This window comes from Ceratotherium simum, chromosome 17 (genome assembly GCF_057802395.1).
Source record: "Ceratotherium simum simum isolate JZ-2026a chromosome 17, ASM5780239v1, whole genome shotgun sequence".
Taxonomy (NCBI): domain Eukaryota; kingdom Metazoa; phylum Chordata; class Mammalia; order Perissodactyla; family Rhinocerotidae; genus Ceratotherium; species Ceratotherium simum.
This window is the reverse complement of record NC_141916.1, coordinates 22,675,317-22,689,357: the sequence shown is the minus strand read 5'-3', so window position 1 is coordinate 22,689,357 and position 14,041 is coordinate 22,675,317. Positions and strand designations below refer to the sequence as shown.

The window sequence follows — 14,041 nt, the reverse complement described above, 5'->3', positions numbered from 1 at the left end:
GACTCTGGTGGTGGTAATATAAACCTATACAGGTATTAAATTCACAGAACTACACACCCAAAAAAGGGTCAATTTTACTATATGTTAATAAAATTTAAAAATGTTTTTAAAAGTAAAGACTAACATGATAGAGCAATTATGGGCTAGAATATAAACTGTTAATGTTTTCAACAAAGGTACTTTTTCACTGACAACTTCATAGCCTCAGTTTTTCCAATAGTTCTACACTATTGCCAACAGAGAGAGGCCATCTAAATTACATAGCCACAGATGAGCTTGAGATGAGGTATTTGAATTTTCTCTCTGGTTCCTGCATTTCTATAGCACTGAAAGGTCTGACAGAAAAACACATATCTATAAAATCTGAAAGACAGCACATATCTATAGCCTGTGGAGACACAGCGATTAAAAGCAACATGCACGATTTTACAAACCCCACTAAATTCTAAGGCAGTGTTGTAGAAACAGATCAGTTCCAAGACCCTAGTGATGATATGGAGCTGACCAGTTTTTCATTGTTTGGGGGAAGACAGACACTACAGTTGGCTCCCAGCTGGGTTACGCTCTTATGTGACAGTTGTGCACTCTATGAGAAGAATATAACTACAATGCAATACTTTATTTTAAAAAAGAAAAATGAGTGTCTTCTGTGTGCCTAGATAGTTTAACACAGGGAGTTTGATAAAGAAATCGTAATATATGACAGGCTTCCATTATTTCCCCAATGAGAAACTATTACGGAACAGTAGCATGTTATATGTCCTCTAATAATTTTAATATACATTTACGCAATTCTTGTCTGATAACTCCACTCCTGCTTCAAGTATGGAGAAGGAAATGGAAAGAGTTGATTATGTTATCTTCATTTGTCCTGGAGATCCTCATCTCCATTTTCTCTTCCCCTTTTACTAAACCACGAGGACATAACTAATTTAAATGGCAACGGAAAATCTAAAGCTCTTATATTTTTTGTTTCTTTCCATCAGCAATTCCTCAAGGCCTATTACAGGTCCCTTGAAAGGAAGAGTTAACAAGTGTGGAAAAGTAGAGTTTATATTTAGAAGATTAAGCCCTCATGTCTATTAGAGACAGAAAGCAGAAGAACAGTGAGATGTTAGAGACTCATCTCACAAGCAAACCTCTCGAGAGAACTACAGGAGCCCTTGGGATCAACAGCACTGTACCCTCAAATCTGGCAAGCAAAATAGCCAAGAGAAGAAGAAAGGCTTCCTGGATGGAAGTATGGAAGTAGAGGAAGAACTGATGTCTTCTAATCCTTTTCTTCTAACCCCAAACAGGAAAACCATCAACAGTATCTTTATTTTAACCTTTAGTCGACCTTGGAAAGACTGAACTGAAATGGCAATCTCTGTCCACCCACCTCCCAAAAAAGATGGGAAAATTATGTATGGCATAGGAAACACTTGCAAATAAACAAACAAATCCGAAGAACTAAAGAAGAGGAATTAGTGACAAAAAATGACCACATACAAATGCTTGTTATAAAGGAATGGAAATGGATTTCACCTATGACAATAGGGAAAAAAAGGACAATGTTCAAAACATTGCTTCTAAAATACCACTCTGTTCTATTTAAAATGTAAGATTTAGAAACCTTACATTACAGAGTTTCAACTCCAGAAATTACATCTTCAACTTTTTGCACAGATGCTAAATGTCACTCTTTGGTTCCTCAAGAAATGCCACTTTCTTCGTACTAATCCCTTTTAAATTGATACAAGTTGCCATAGCAAAACTAATATTGAAAAAAAAGCAATTGTTTTTGTAGTAAACAGGACATCCACTCTCTTTACTCTAGCTATGCTTATTATCAAATTTCTTCAACTCATCCTAGGTAGTTATCTCAGACAGAGATAAATACAATTTTATTATATTCCATAAGTATAGAATCAATGTGTTCTCAAGTGAGTATTTTACACATAATTTGAAGTAGCATTTCATAATCTTACTCCTATGAAACACTACTATTCTAATCTGGAAACACATTATTACATACTATGAAAACTTAGGGGAAAAACCACTCTTCTACATTAATATCAGGCACAGGCAGATATTAGGATTCTCTCCTAATGTAATCTTATTACAAATGCTTCAGATGCCCCAAGAGTTGGACTATTGGGTATGCTTTTCGTACTATTTCTAACTATTACCTTCTGACAAGTCCTAAGTTATTTCATTTAACTCTTATAGTATTTTGTGAAGGAGGTATCTCCATTTTACATACAATGAAATTAAGTAACTTGTCCAAGATCACAAAGCCAGTGGTAAATAGTAGGATTGGAACTCACTAGCCCTTTGCCAGAAAATAAAACAAATATTAAAATACAAGTCATTAGATATTAAAAGTATTCAAACAATGAGAAGCGGTAACACTCTTAATGATTCAAATGACTGCAAAATTGTTAAGCTGTTATTTGCCTTGGTCACTATGTTACCAGAATCCAGAACCATGCCTTCAAACGAGTGCCCAACAAACAGCTTTGAATGAATGACTTATGTATATGTACAACCACCATAGGTAATATTTACTCAGCACTTTTTATTTGTCAGGCATAGTTCTAAACTACACACACACACACACACACACACACACACACACACACACACAATGCTCAATGGAGAAAATTAACACTTCTGAAATGAATGGACAGAGGTTCTCAGCAAAGAAAAAGTAACTATAAAAAAAACGAATGGAAATTTTAGAACTGAAAAATACAATGTCTGAAATAAAGTCTCAATAACAGAATGGAAATGCAAAGGAATGAGTCAGAAAATGTGAAGATACATCAATAGAAATGATCTAATCTGAAGAACAGAGAAACAAAAGACGGAAGGAAAATGAAAAGTATCAGGGTCCTGTGGACAACATCCAAAAGTCCATTTGTGTCATCTGAGTTCCAGAAAAAGAGAGGAGAGATTTGGCACAGGAAAAAATATCTGGAGAGATTTGGCACAGGAAAAAATATCTGAAGAAACAATGTTCAAAACCTCCCAAACTTGGTAAAAGGCACAAATTTCAAAATTCACCAAGTCCAGAGCACACCAAATATGATTAACTAAAAAAGAAAGAAAAACATGCCCAGACAAATCATAATCAATTGAAGAACAGCAAAGATAAAGGAAAAAAATCTTTAGACAGAGAAACGTAGCACAGAGGAAATTAATGATTTGAATTACCGTAAACTTATCAGAAACAACGGAATCCAAGAAGAGAGCAAGACATCTTTAGTGCTAAAGAACTGTTAACCCAGAATTCTATATCCAGTGTAGAAATCCATCAGAAATGAAAGTGGAGGGGCCAGCCCCGTGGCATAGTGGTTAAGCTGAGTGTGCTCTGCTTCGGCGTCTCAGGTTCGTGAGTTCGGATCCTGGGCAGAGACCTACACCACTTGTCAGCCATGCTGTGGTGGCGACCCATATACAAAGTAGAGGAAGACTGGCACAGATGTTAGCTCAGGACTAATCTTGCTCAAGCAAAAAAAGAGGAAGACTGGCAACAGACGTTAGCTCAGGGCGAATCCTTCTCAGCAAAAAAAAAAAAAAAAAAAAAAGAAATGAAAGTGGAAAAGACATTTTCAGTTAAGAAAAACAAAGAGAATTTATCACCAGCAGGACTACTTTAAAAGATATACTAAACGAAGTTCTTCAGGATGAAGAGAAATGACACCAGAAAGAAACCTGAAATTTCAATAACAAAGAACAAGAAAAATAGTAAATAGCTAAGTATTTTTCTCCTCTTAAGTTCTTTAAAAAAAATGCATGATTATTAAAAGCAAAAATTACATAGCTGTCTGGTGGGGTTTTCATTGCATGGATACGTAATACATGTGACAACTATAACATAAAGGTCACTGGGGGCAGTATATGGCTTCTACATTTACCTCAAGTGGTAAATATTAACTCTAAGTAGACTGTGAATGTTTAGGTATATATATTATAATCCCTAAGGTAGCACTGTTCAATAGAAATATAATGTTAGCCACATATGTAATTTTTAGTTTTCTGGTAGCCACATTTTAAAACTTAAAACAGATAAAATCAATTTAATATATTTTATTAACCCAATATGTCCAAATATTAACATTTCAACACGTAATCAATAAGAAATTTATTAAATGAGACATTTTACATTCTTTTTTGTGGTAGTAAGTCTTTGAAATCTGGTGTGTATTTCACATTTACAGCACATCTCAATTCAAACTAGCCACATTTCAAGCTGTCAAGAGCAGACCTAAGGCAACCACTAAAAAATAATGCAAAAAGATATAGTCAAAAGGCCAATAGATAAATTTAAAGTAGAATATGAAAATATATTCATATAATCCAAAAAAGACAGGAAATGGGGAACAAAGGAGCATATTCAATCGATAACTACATTAAATGTAAATAAACGCATCAATTAAAAGAGATTGTCAGATTGGATTTTTAACAAGACTGAACTGAATTACATGCTGTCTACGAGAAACTCACTTTAAATATAAAGACATATGTAGGTTAAAACAAAAGTACGGAATAGGATATGCCATGCAAATAATAATCAAAGAAAGGAAGAGTGGCTATGTTATATGAAATATATTTTAAAATTCTTTTAAGAGCTTGACTGGATTTGTTTCTCCTTCATGTTCAGTTTTAGTTTTATCTAGTTCTGCAGCAGTTTTGAAACAATAAAGCTATATTCTGTTTCATGCATCTCCCTCACATTACTCACGTTGATGTCTAAATAACTGGACATGTACAACAATTCCTAAAGAAATATGGTCTAACACATTAAAACTGTCCTATCCGAAGGCTTTTCTATGATAAGGTTTTCAGGTGAATGACAGCTTACAAACTTTTATTTAAGTTATTAATATTTTATTCTCCATTAGAACAGTAGTTTAAAGAAACAATTTTATTGACCATCTAGGGATACAAAATAGTGTTACAAGTATATTTACAATAACACATCATGTATCCTTTGTAAGTGGTTTCACTGATCCCAGAGAATTTTCAAAGCAGTGTTGCTGTGGTTGCTCTTTTTAATGTTTATATTTCTGTTTTTGTTTACTTTAAGCAGCTGAACTACTACTGTGGTCAGGGTATTGAACCTGACATTGGAATACAAAGATAGATTAAAACACCATACCCCTTCCTGTTGCAAAAAGTAGAGTTGGAGAAATAGGATATAAAAGATGAAAAAGATAACATATACTAAGTGCCAAATACTAGGTACAGGTATTTTTCAGGACTAATTTAGTCAGAAAGAATGCATTTAGGACAGCAACAGGAGATAAGGGCAAAGACATAATTATGAACCAGAATGCAAAGAGACTTAAAGTTTAAGTCCAAGATAGGACTTAAACTGTGTTTTGTAAAACGTAGAGAATCACTAAGGAAAAGTCCACCTCTCTCCCATTTACCTACTTTGAGAGGAGTTTCTGAGATGCTTAAATTGCGGGTTTTGAAGATAATGCAACAGCAGAACGTGGGGGAAGAGAGGAAAGTATAGTTAAAACTATACTTTTTAAAACTAGTTAGAAAAAATGAAAGAACATTGGGGAGCAATAAAGAAGGCCTGATGAGCACTCAGCTCCACAAGGGCAAAGGTCATGTTCCATCCCCAGACCTAACAGACACAGATATCAACAAACCTAGAGCACAGGATTATGTGTAGGGAGAGTGCCTACTTTATGTCAGGCAAAATACTCTGGCACACCTTGGAACATTTAACCTTCAAAATACCATATTACAGTGCATTTTAAAAATTAAAACACCACCAACATCGAACACTACAACACTGCATTAAAAGGCTTGAAAATCACTCACTGTTAACAGAGCTAACTTACAGGTATGAAACACAGAGATGGAGTTAGCTGGGTAAATGTTACTTAAAATTAAAATAGGTGAAGAAACTGGGACACTGATTCAGTCACCTATAAAAGGCGACAATCAGTATATGGGACAACCAGAACTCAAAGCCAGATATGACTGACTCCAAAGCCTATATACAAAAAAACTGAGCTAATTTTTACCTTACTGTCAAAATTATGTTAAAAAGACTCCACTCAAAGTACATCTAAGAACTCTAGGGTAAAAAGGAAAATAAGGAAGATTAGTTTTATCACTCATAGAGATGTGAGAATCTCAAGAGTTTTTTTTTATTTATTTCATTTATTTATTTTTATTTTTTGTTTTTTTGTGAGGAAGACCAGCCCTGAGCTAACATCCGTGCGAATCCTCCTCTTTTTGCTGAGGAAGACTGGCCCTGGGCTAACATCCATGCCCATCTTCCCCTACTTTATATGGGACGACGCCACAGCATGGCCTGACAAGCGGTGCATCGGTGTGCGCCCGGGATCCAAACCTGGGCCACCAGCAGCAGAGCGCATGCACTTAACCGCTACGCCATGGGGCTGGCCCTCAAGAAGGTTTAAATTTAAAAAGTCGAGAACATATTTGATCACTAATTTTCACTAAAATTTTTGGTGTAATAATCTTTTATAAAAACAAGTAAGTATAATCTTTAAAAGAACATGTCTGCATGCTACTATTCTGCCTGGCGTTGCCGGAACCCAAGTAAGTGAGCAAGGTATCCATATGAGGAATGGTGAGGGAGCCCCGAGTAAGGTACTGCAACACAAGCAAAATGCTGACATTCAGCATGAGGTATCTGAGAAGCCTGGAGTGAGGGGAATGCATCCTGGAACAAGGTGTGTGAGTCTAAATAGAGTGAAAATGTTATGCAACAAGGGGGTGGGAGCAGCAGTGGCAATGGGAAATTGGCTACTTACTGGGAATTGATCATATAAGTAAATACACGAAGAGCCAGGTTTCTCCTCGTAAGAGAAGGGAGTCATAAATTTGGAAAGGGAGAAAACTAAAACACTGTGGATTGAAACTGGAGAAACTGGTACTAACTCATGGTTTTCCACATATAAATATAGAAATACATATAGTGTCCAAATCTTGGTTTCTAAATACCTTTCTTCACCAAAAGAAACTACTCCTTGGAGAAATGGTTGATTCCAGGATGGTGTGAGGGTACGTACAAGGTAAGCCCCAACATTTTCTTGTGTCAAAAAGTAAGGAAGTACTCAAAGCAAGGCAAAAGAATACAGAAACTAGCTTGAAGGGGCTTTTACTGGCAAAAGCTGGGACAATTTGTGAATAAATAAACACTACGTTTGATAAAAAATACGTTATTTATACAGTCTCAAAATACTTGCCCACAAATATTTATTAATTGCTAAGAAGGAAAAAAACCACTCCACAGTGAAGAAGCTTGGGAAACTTCATCTTAATCAAGTGATCAAAGTGCACATCATCAGGAATGGGACAAACAGAAACCGTATGCCATCTGACAGGATGCAATGAGAACACAGCATCATTACTGTGATACTCCCGCCAAAAAATGCACAATCTGAATCCAACCATGAGGAAATATCAGACAATTCCAAATTAAGAGACATTTTACAACAAAACTAAACTGTAATCTTTTAAAGTGTCATAGTCATGAAAATCAACAAAAAACTGAACCCTAGGTTGAAGGAGTGTAAAAAGACATTACAATTAAATGCAGCACAAAATTCCAAACTGGATCCTTTTGTTACAAAGGAAGTTACTATGGAATCTGGCAAAACTTGGAATGAGGTCTGAGGGTCAGATAGTAGTAATACAGTATAGCAATGTTAATTTCCTGATTTTGATATAGTTTATGTAACAGAAAGTCTGTCCTTGTTTGGGGTGATGAGAATGCATCTGTAACGGACTCTCAAATGGTTCAGGGGAAAAAAGTTCTTTGTATTGTACTTGGAACTTTTCTGAAAGTTTGAGATTGTTGAAACAAAGAAAGGTTACCTACCATATTCCTTTACAGCACCTAAAACTAGCATATAAGCAAAACAGTACTCCTTTCAAATGAAGAATGTTTCTCTATCTCTTCTTATTACAAGAAAAGACTCTGCTTTATTATTTACTGGATTCTTAATGACTTCTGATCTATATCTGCACTGTCCAATACAGTAACCTCTATTCCATTTCTCAGTTGCACTGGCCATATTCCAAGAGCTCAACAGCCACATGTCACTATCAGCTACTGTAGTGGGAAGCAGCACAGATACAGAACATTCCCATCATCACAGAAAGGTCTACTACTAGACAGCACTGATCTCGAGTTTGGGAGGCCAACTGATGTAATGAATAACTAAAGGCCAAAGAGTCAGATGGACTTGGATGTAGATTCTTAGCAAGTGCTCTTTTAGCAAGTCATTTAATTTCTCTAGATTCTCGGACTCCTTTCTGTAAACTGGACTAGTACACCCAAGATTGCAAGGCTGCTGAAAATATCAGATGAAAATTTATGTAAAATGTCTAGAACAGAGTGGTTGGCACATAGTAAACATTTGATAAAGTGTTCTCTTCTGTAATGTGGGTGGATAATTTCTTGATCTATGATCACAGTACTTTTAGATCTAGTTAAGTAATTAGAGGAGCAACAGTTTGAAAATAAGCAGCTTACCATATTGCTTGTTCAAAAGGCCAATGAGCTCCATGTTGTTAAGTTCAATGAAAAATCTTTTAGCTCTTCTTACCTTACTCAACTCTCATCAACACATAACCCTACTGACCTCTCTCTTCCTTTGGTTTCTGTAATACCACACTCACCTCCTACTTCTCTGACCTTCACAGTATTCTTTGGGAGCTCACATTCCTCCAATAAACTTCTTTTTTGTTGTTGTTGTTAGAAGCCATTGCAATTCCGTTTCAGAGTTGCTTTTTTCCAAGTTATAATCCCTTCCCTAGGCAATACCACCTATAGTTTCAACTATCTATATAAGTGACTCCAATTTTCTATTTCCAGCCCATACCTCGCCTCTGAATTTTAGAACCACATATCTAAGTGCCTACAGAAATTTCTACCTGAAAGCTCCAAATGTACTTCAAACCCACTATGTCAGAATCAAAAGAACCTTTGTCCTTAATTGGCACCACCATCAACCCAGCTATTTAACTCAGGAGTCATCTTGGAAATTTCTCTCTCCCTCACCTTCAATCCATCAACTGAGGCCTATTAATCACAAAATCCCATTAACTTTTGCCCATCTCCACAGTTCTCACCCTAATTCAAGCTATCCTCATCTTTTCTGGACTGCTACTGCAACAGTCTTAACTGATTTTCCCACATTCACTCTTGCCACCCCTCTTCCCTTTCAATATGTATCACCACAATTCTAGTTCCACCTTATGGAACTAGCAAAAATAAGTCTAATTTGGCTTCTAAATGAGAACATTTTAAACAGTAAGGTAGTTATATCACTCTATTCTTAGCCAAGCATTCTTAGTTCCTTCTATATTCTGACAAATCAGTTTCAAGGTCACATTCTGTCATACCCTCCTTTAAAAATGTGGACCCCTGAACTGAAAATAATGCATGGACAGGAGTAACTTAGCAGTTTATGCAAAAGACTGAGACTTGCATAATCTAAAGTTTCAAACCACAATTACTATTTTTAATGTTTCCCAGCTGAAAGCATGTTAATCCATTATTTATTAAGTACCTACTATACGTCATTGTTCAGGTGTTTGGGGACAAAATAGTGACCCAAACTGATAAATCCTGTTCTCACAGAACTTGCATTAGAGTGAAGAAAAAATAAAATAAACTTCAGTTAGTAAATTATACAGTACGTTGGAAAGTGATAAATGCTATAGGGAAAAATCTGGCTTAAAAGGGGTGAGGGGGTCAGCCCAGTGGCGTAGTGGTTAAGTTCACATGCTCTGCTTCAGCAGCCTAGGGTTCACAGGTTCGGATCCCGGGCGCGGACCTACACACCGCTTATCAAGCCAGGCTGTGGCAGGCATCCCACATATAAAGTGGAGGAAGATGAGCATGCATGTTAGCCCAGGGCCAATCTTCCTCAGCAAAAAGAGGAGGATTGGCAACAAATGTTAGCTCAGGGCTAATCTTACCAAAAAAAAAAAAAAAAAAAGGGTTAGGAAATGTCAGAAGAGAGCCCGCTGTTTTATGCAGAGTAGTTGGAGAAAACCTCAGTAGCAGAGTAGAAGTGTGGCTGGAGAAAGAGTAAGGTAATGAAGTCAGAGAGGAAGAAGAGACTCAAAACACTCAAAGCCTGGTAGAGCAAAATAAGGACTATGGATTTTACTATGACTGAGAAGGGAAGCCCTCTAAGAAAAGAAGCAACATGATCTGATAAATTTTATCAGGATCACTTTGGCTGTTGAGCGATAAAGACTATAGGCTAACAAAGGTCATAGGGAGACTTTTTAGAAAACCATTTTACAAGTGAAAGGTGATGGTGTTGTTTCCACGTTTTATATTGAACTTTTATGTGCCTAAGCACCTCAAATTAACAAAGCCGCAACTTTAAAAAAAGAAATGACAATGACAATGCAAAGAAGAGTCTTGCAAAAAGCAACAGAATGATTTGGAGTCTCTGGCCTCTACTCAGTGCTACTAACACTTTATCACCACACAGATGCAGGACAAGGTGCATACCTGTTAATTTATTCTTTGGGACAGAGGATATACTTAAGAATTTAGCTTTCAGAATTCTTTATTTCACTGAGCAAGAAAAGTCAAGATCCAATTTACATCACTAAAAGACAAAGGCAGATGATGGCAGAGCTTGCTAAAGGGTATTTACAATGAAAATTATTCTAGGGCTGACTCTTTTCGTTACTTTTATGTCTGACACTCTCTTTAGTTAGGTTTTACAACTGTCTCTCACTGATGCGTCTAAAAAATTCAGTTTTAAGTCGATGAGTAGTATAACACTGCACTCATTACTAAAGAATGCTATGGATGAATCAAGAACATCATGTAACTGCACTGATCGTCCTCTCTCTGCTGATTTACAGCACAGCTTTTCAAGAAAACTGCCTAGGCACTGGTTAGTGCCCAAAGGATGAGGAAGTTGAGTGTCCCCTGAAGAGTTTCAGTCTTAACCCACGGACCCCATTACCACCACCTAAAGACATAAAAAAAGAAATTCTCCTTAAAATTTTCTCCATGAATGTTTCAGGCAGCATATTTAGGAACAATTTTCCATTTTCTTCTACAGTTTTCTTCTCCCTTGACATACTGAAGAATGTCTCTACAGCATGAATACACTCAGAGTAATAAGCAAACATCCAAACCTTACCCCACTGAAATCTGAAAATGTACTCAAATTCTCAGGCAAAAAGATCACTATCTGAATGTAAAATGTAATGATGATTAACATACTTGCAAGCACCAAAAAATATTACAGTGAAAAAGTGCAACTACGATAAGAATTGCTCATTAAAGAAAACTTCATATTGCATAAAGTAAATTCAGATTTACTTTGGAAAAGTAACCCAAAGACAATTTTAAAATTTCATCTCTTCTGCCCAAGAAGTTAAAGTCCCACAAACTTTTTACTGCAGCTCTTAACCAATAGCAAAAAAGTGAGATGATTAAGCCAACTGCCAAAGAAACAGGAAAGAGAAAGCAATGGTCTGGAAAAAGACTTGATTACATATCAAAATTCTAATACAATTACCAATAAAATACAAAAACCACCAGTTATTTAAGAATGTTTTACCTTCAATATTCTGCTACTGAACTAAGTAGTCCTATGCATCAATTAGCCTTTGCTTTAAAACGAAAAAAATGCATCTATTATGCTTTTTCCAAAATTCAGTGAAAATCCTCAAATTGAGAAAATCGAAGATCAGCATCTACGAGCCAAAGCATTATATTAAAATTTTTTTGACCAGTTTTACTTAAGTATCTTAATTCACTGGTAGTACAAAGACGTTAAAAAGCAATCCAAAATGAATGAAAGAAAAACGCTCAACTCGTGGACACTGTAATATACTACCGAAACACACCGGGGGCACTTTAAAATTCAACATTTGAATCTGTGAATGTTTTAATCAAGTACTTTAAATCGGGCATTTACTTTTAAAGCAATTTTTCAAAATGTGTGTGGATGGCAAGACCGCCAGCAATCTGTAAGAAATGTCTTGAATGGTTCAAAATTCCTAGGTCTGAGCAGGGCCGGCGACTGGTTAAGCTAAGTTTAGATCTCCCGGCCCTTTTGTTGTCAGCCCAGGAAACGGATTTAAAAAGTGGGGACGGGAGAAGTTTGAAATTCAGGGCATGGGGTGAACACGGATGCTCAGCGGCGCCGGCTCTTCCCCGTTCGCGCACTCGGCGAGGTCACGGCGCAGTAAAGTTTGGTTTCACGAGCGGGCTCGGACGCTACCGACAAAAGCAAAGTCTCGCAAGTGCAGCGGCCCCAGGGGTCGGGGAGCGCCCGGAAGCCCGGCAGGACACGTTTCCACTGCAGGGAGGGGGTGCGTGTGTGCGACTCTGTCGTGGACACCCCCCCCAGGACCCCGCACCCGGGCGGGGACAGGCTTCGCCGGCGGGAGGCGGGTAGGCCACAAGGAGGAAATGGGACGGGGTGCCGAGAGAGGCGGCGGCGGCGGCGGCCGGGGCCGGGCCTCCCCCGCGGGGCAGCGAGAGGGAAGGGGGCCCTCCCCGCCGCCGCTTCCCCCGCCTCGAGAGGCAGCTGCAACTTTCCTCCGAGCGCAGAACGCCGCCTGGGCCGCGCGGGATTCCGAAACTTTGTCGGTCCTCCCGGCGCCCCGGGCCCGCTCCTCCGCTCTGCGCCGGCCCGCAACCCCCACGTCGGCCCGACAGCTGCCCGAGCCCACCCACCCCCGGGGCGGCCCGTGTTTACCTCAGGCCGAGGTCGACGTGCTTGCTCCGGTGGCGGCCCCACTGCAGGTCCCTAGGTCCCCGTCACGCCGCCGCCAAGTTCCCCAACATGGACTCCTTCGTCCGCCTGGAGGTGTTCCGGGGGCCGCTGGGGCGCCGGCGCTGCCGGCCGGGGCGGCAGGCGGCGGCGGCGGCGGAGCAGGGAGCTGACCCGGGCTGCGCTGCTCCGCGCGGCTTGCGCCACCGCTGCTCCCCCTCCCCCCGCCTTGTCTGGCCTCCTCCCTCCCCTCCCCGCGCGGTCCCTACCCCTCCCCGCTCCGCTCCGCTCAGCCGCGCCGCCACATGTCGACGCGCTACGGTGACGACGGCGGCGGCAGGACCCGCGGCACTCTCCCTTTTCGCTCGCTCTGGCCCTGCGGCCCCGGCTGCAGCGCTCAACGGGACCACAGGGGGGCGCCGGCAAACCGCCGTTTGCGACAGAGGAACGTGGCGGGCGGAGTCACGTCACGCGGCCTGTGAGCGGGAGGGAGAATGGCAGCGAGCGGCGCGGGCTTCTGGGAAACATCCTGTCGACCCCGCCCTCTTTCCACGCTGCGGGATGTGCGCGTGCGCCTTGCCTGGAGCGCTGAAGTCCGCGCTGCTTTGGCGGCTGTACGGGCTGAGTCGCCCGAGCAAGTGAAGGAGGCTCTTGGGAACTTGGACGTGAGGGGGTTTGCACGGCATTTGCTATCCTATCTTTATGTTTATCTGATATTTGAAAAGAGTGTTAATGTGTTGTTCGGCGGTGGGTTGAGTTTTCACCCAGAGAGTTGCCCACCTGAAGTCGTCCTGCGGGAAGGTTGAAGTGTCCGTAACTTGTAAGCCCACCTCTTTCTTCCCTCCTGGGGGGCGTTTAAAAACTGCGAGCCTCACCGTGACTCCCCGAGCCTAGGCATATCACCATGTCCTAACTCCCACAACAAAAAATTAACTTGATCGCGATTAACTTGAAGGACCTCCACTCTGTGGTTAGATAGTGACATGTGATTATTCATCAATAATTTGTCGGAGCTTGCCGTGTGGAACGTTCTATTCTATTCTAACGTTCTGTGTCTTCCCTGTTGGGTCGTCACATCTTTTGTTTTACCTCAAATACCTTTACAGACTGTTTTTCGAAGTCACGGACTCTTTAACCTCAGAATTCCTCTTGTGGACAATTTCTTCAAGTTCCTGACTGCTCTGCCTGCAGTGTGTCCACCCCTCTTCCTCCAGGTGGTCCTTCCAGTCCCCCCGCCCACGCCATTGTCCAGCTAACAGCTCTCGCGGGCTGAAGCTCTGTCCCCGGGCCACCTC

The 14,041-nt window shown here is 40.1% G+C and overlaps 1 protein-coding gene across 6 annotated transcripts in view; it reads right to left on the bottom strand.

Annotated features, from left to right (window-relative positions):
* The window catches only part of SCAF11 (SR-related CTD associated factor 11), a 66,653-nt gene extending 53,778 nt beyond the window's left edge, over nucleotides 1–12,875 (bottom strand). For 4 of the 6 annotated variants that reach the window (XM_004428923.3, XM_014786389.2, XM_087442522.1 and 1 more), the window contains exon 1: nucleotides 12,732–12,875. The gene's annotated coding sequence lies outside the window, so the exon portion shown is untranslated. Of the gene's footprint in view, nucleotides 1–11,585; nucleotides 11,730–12,731 lie in introns of those variants that run through there. The other 2 variants (XM_087442519.1, XM_087442521.1) reach the window with 1 other exon arrangement.
* Nucleotides 12,876–14,041: the final 1,166 nt, after the last annotated feature.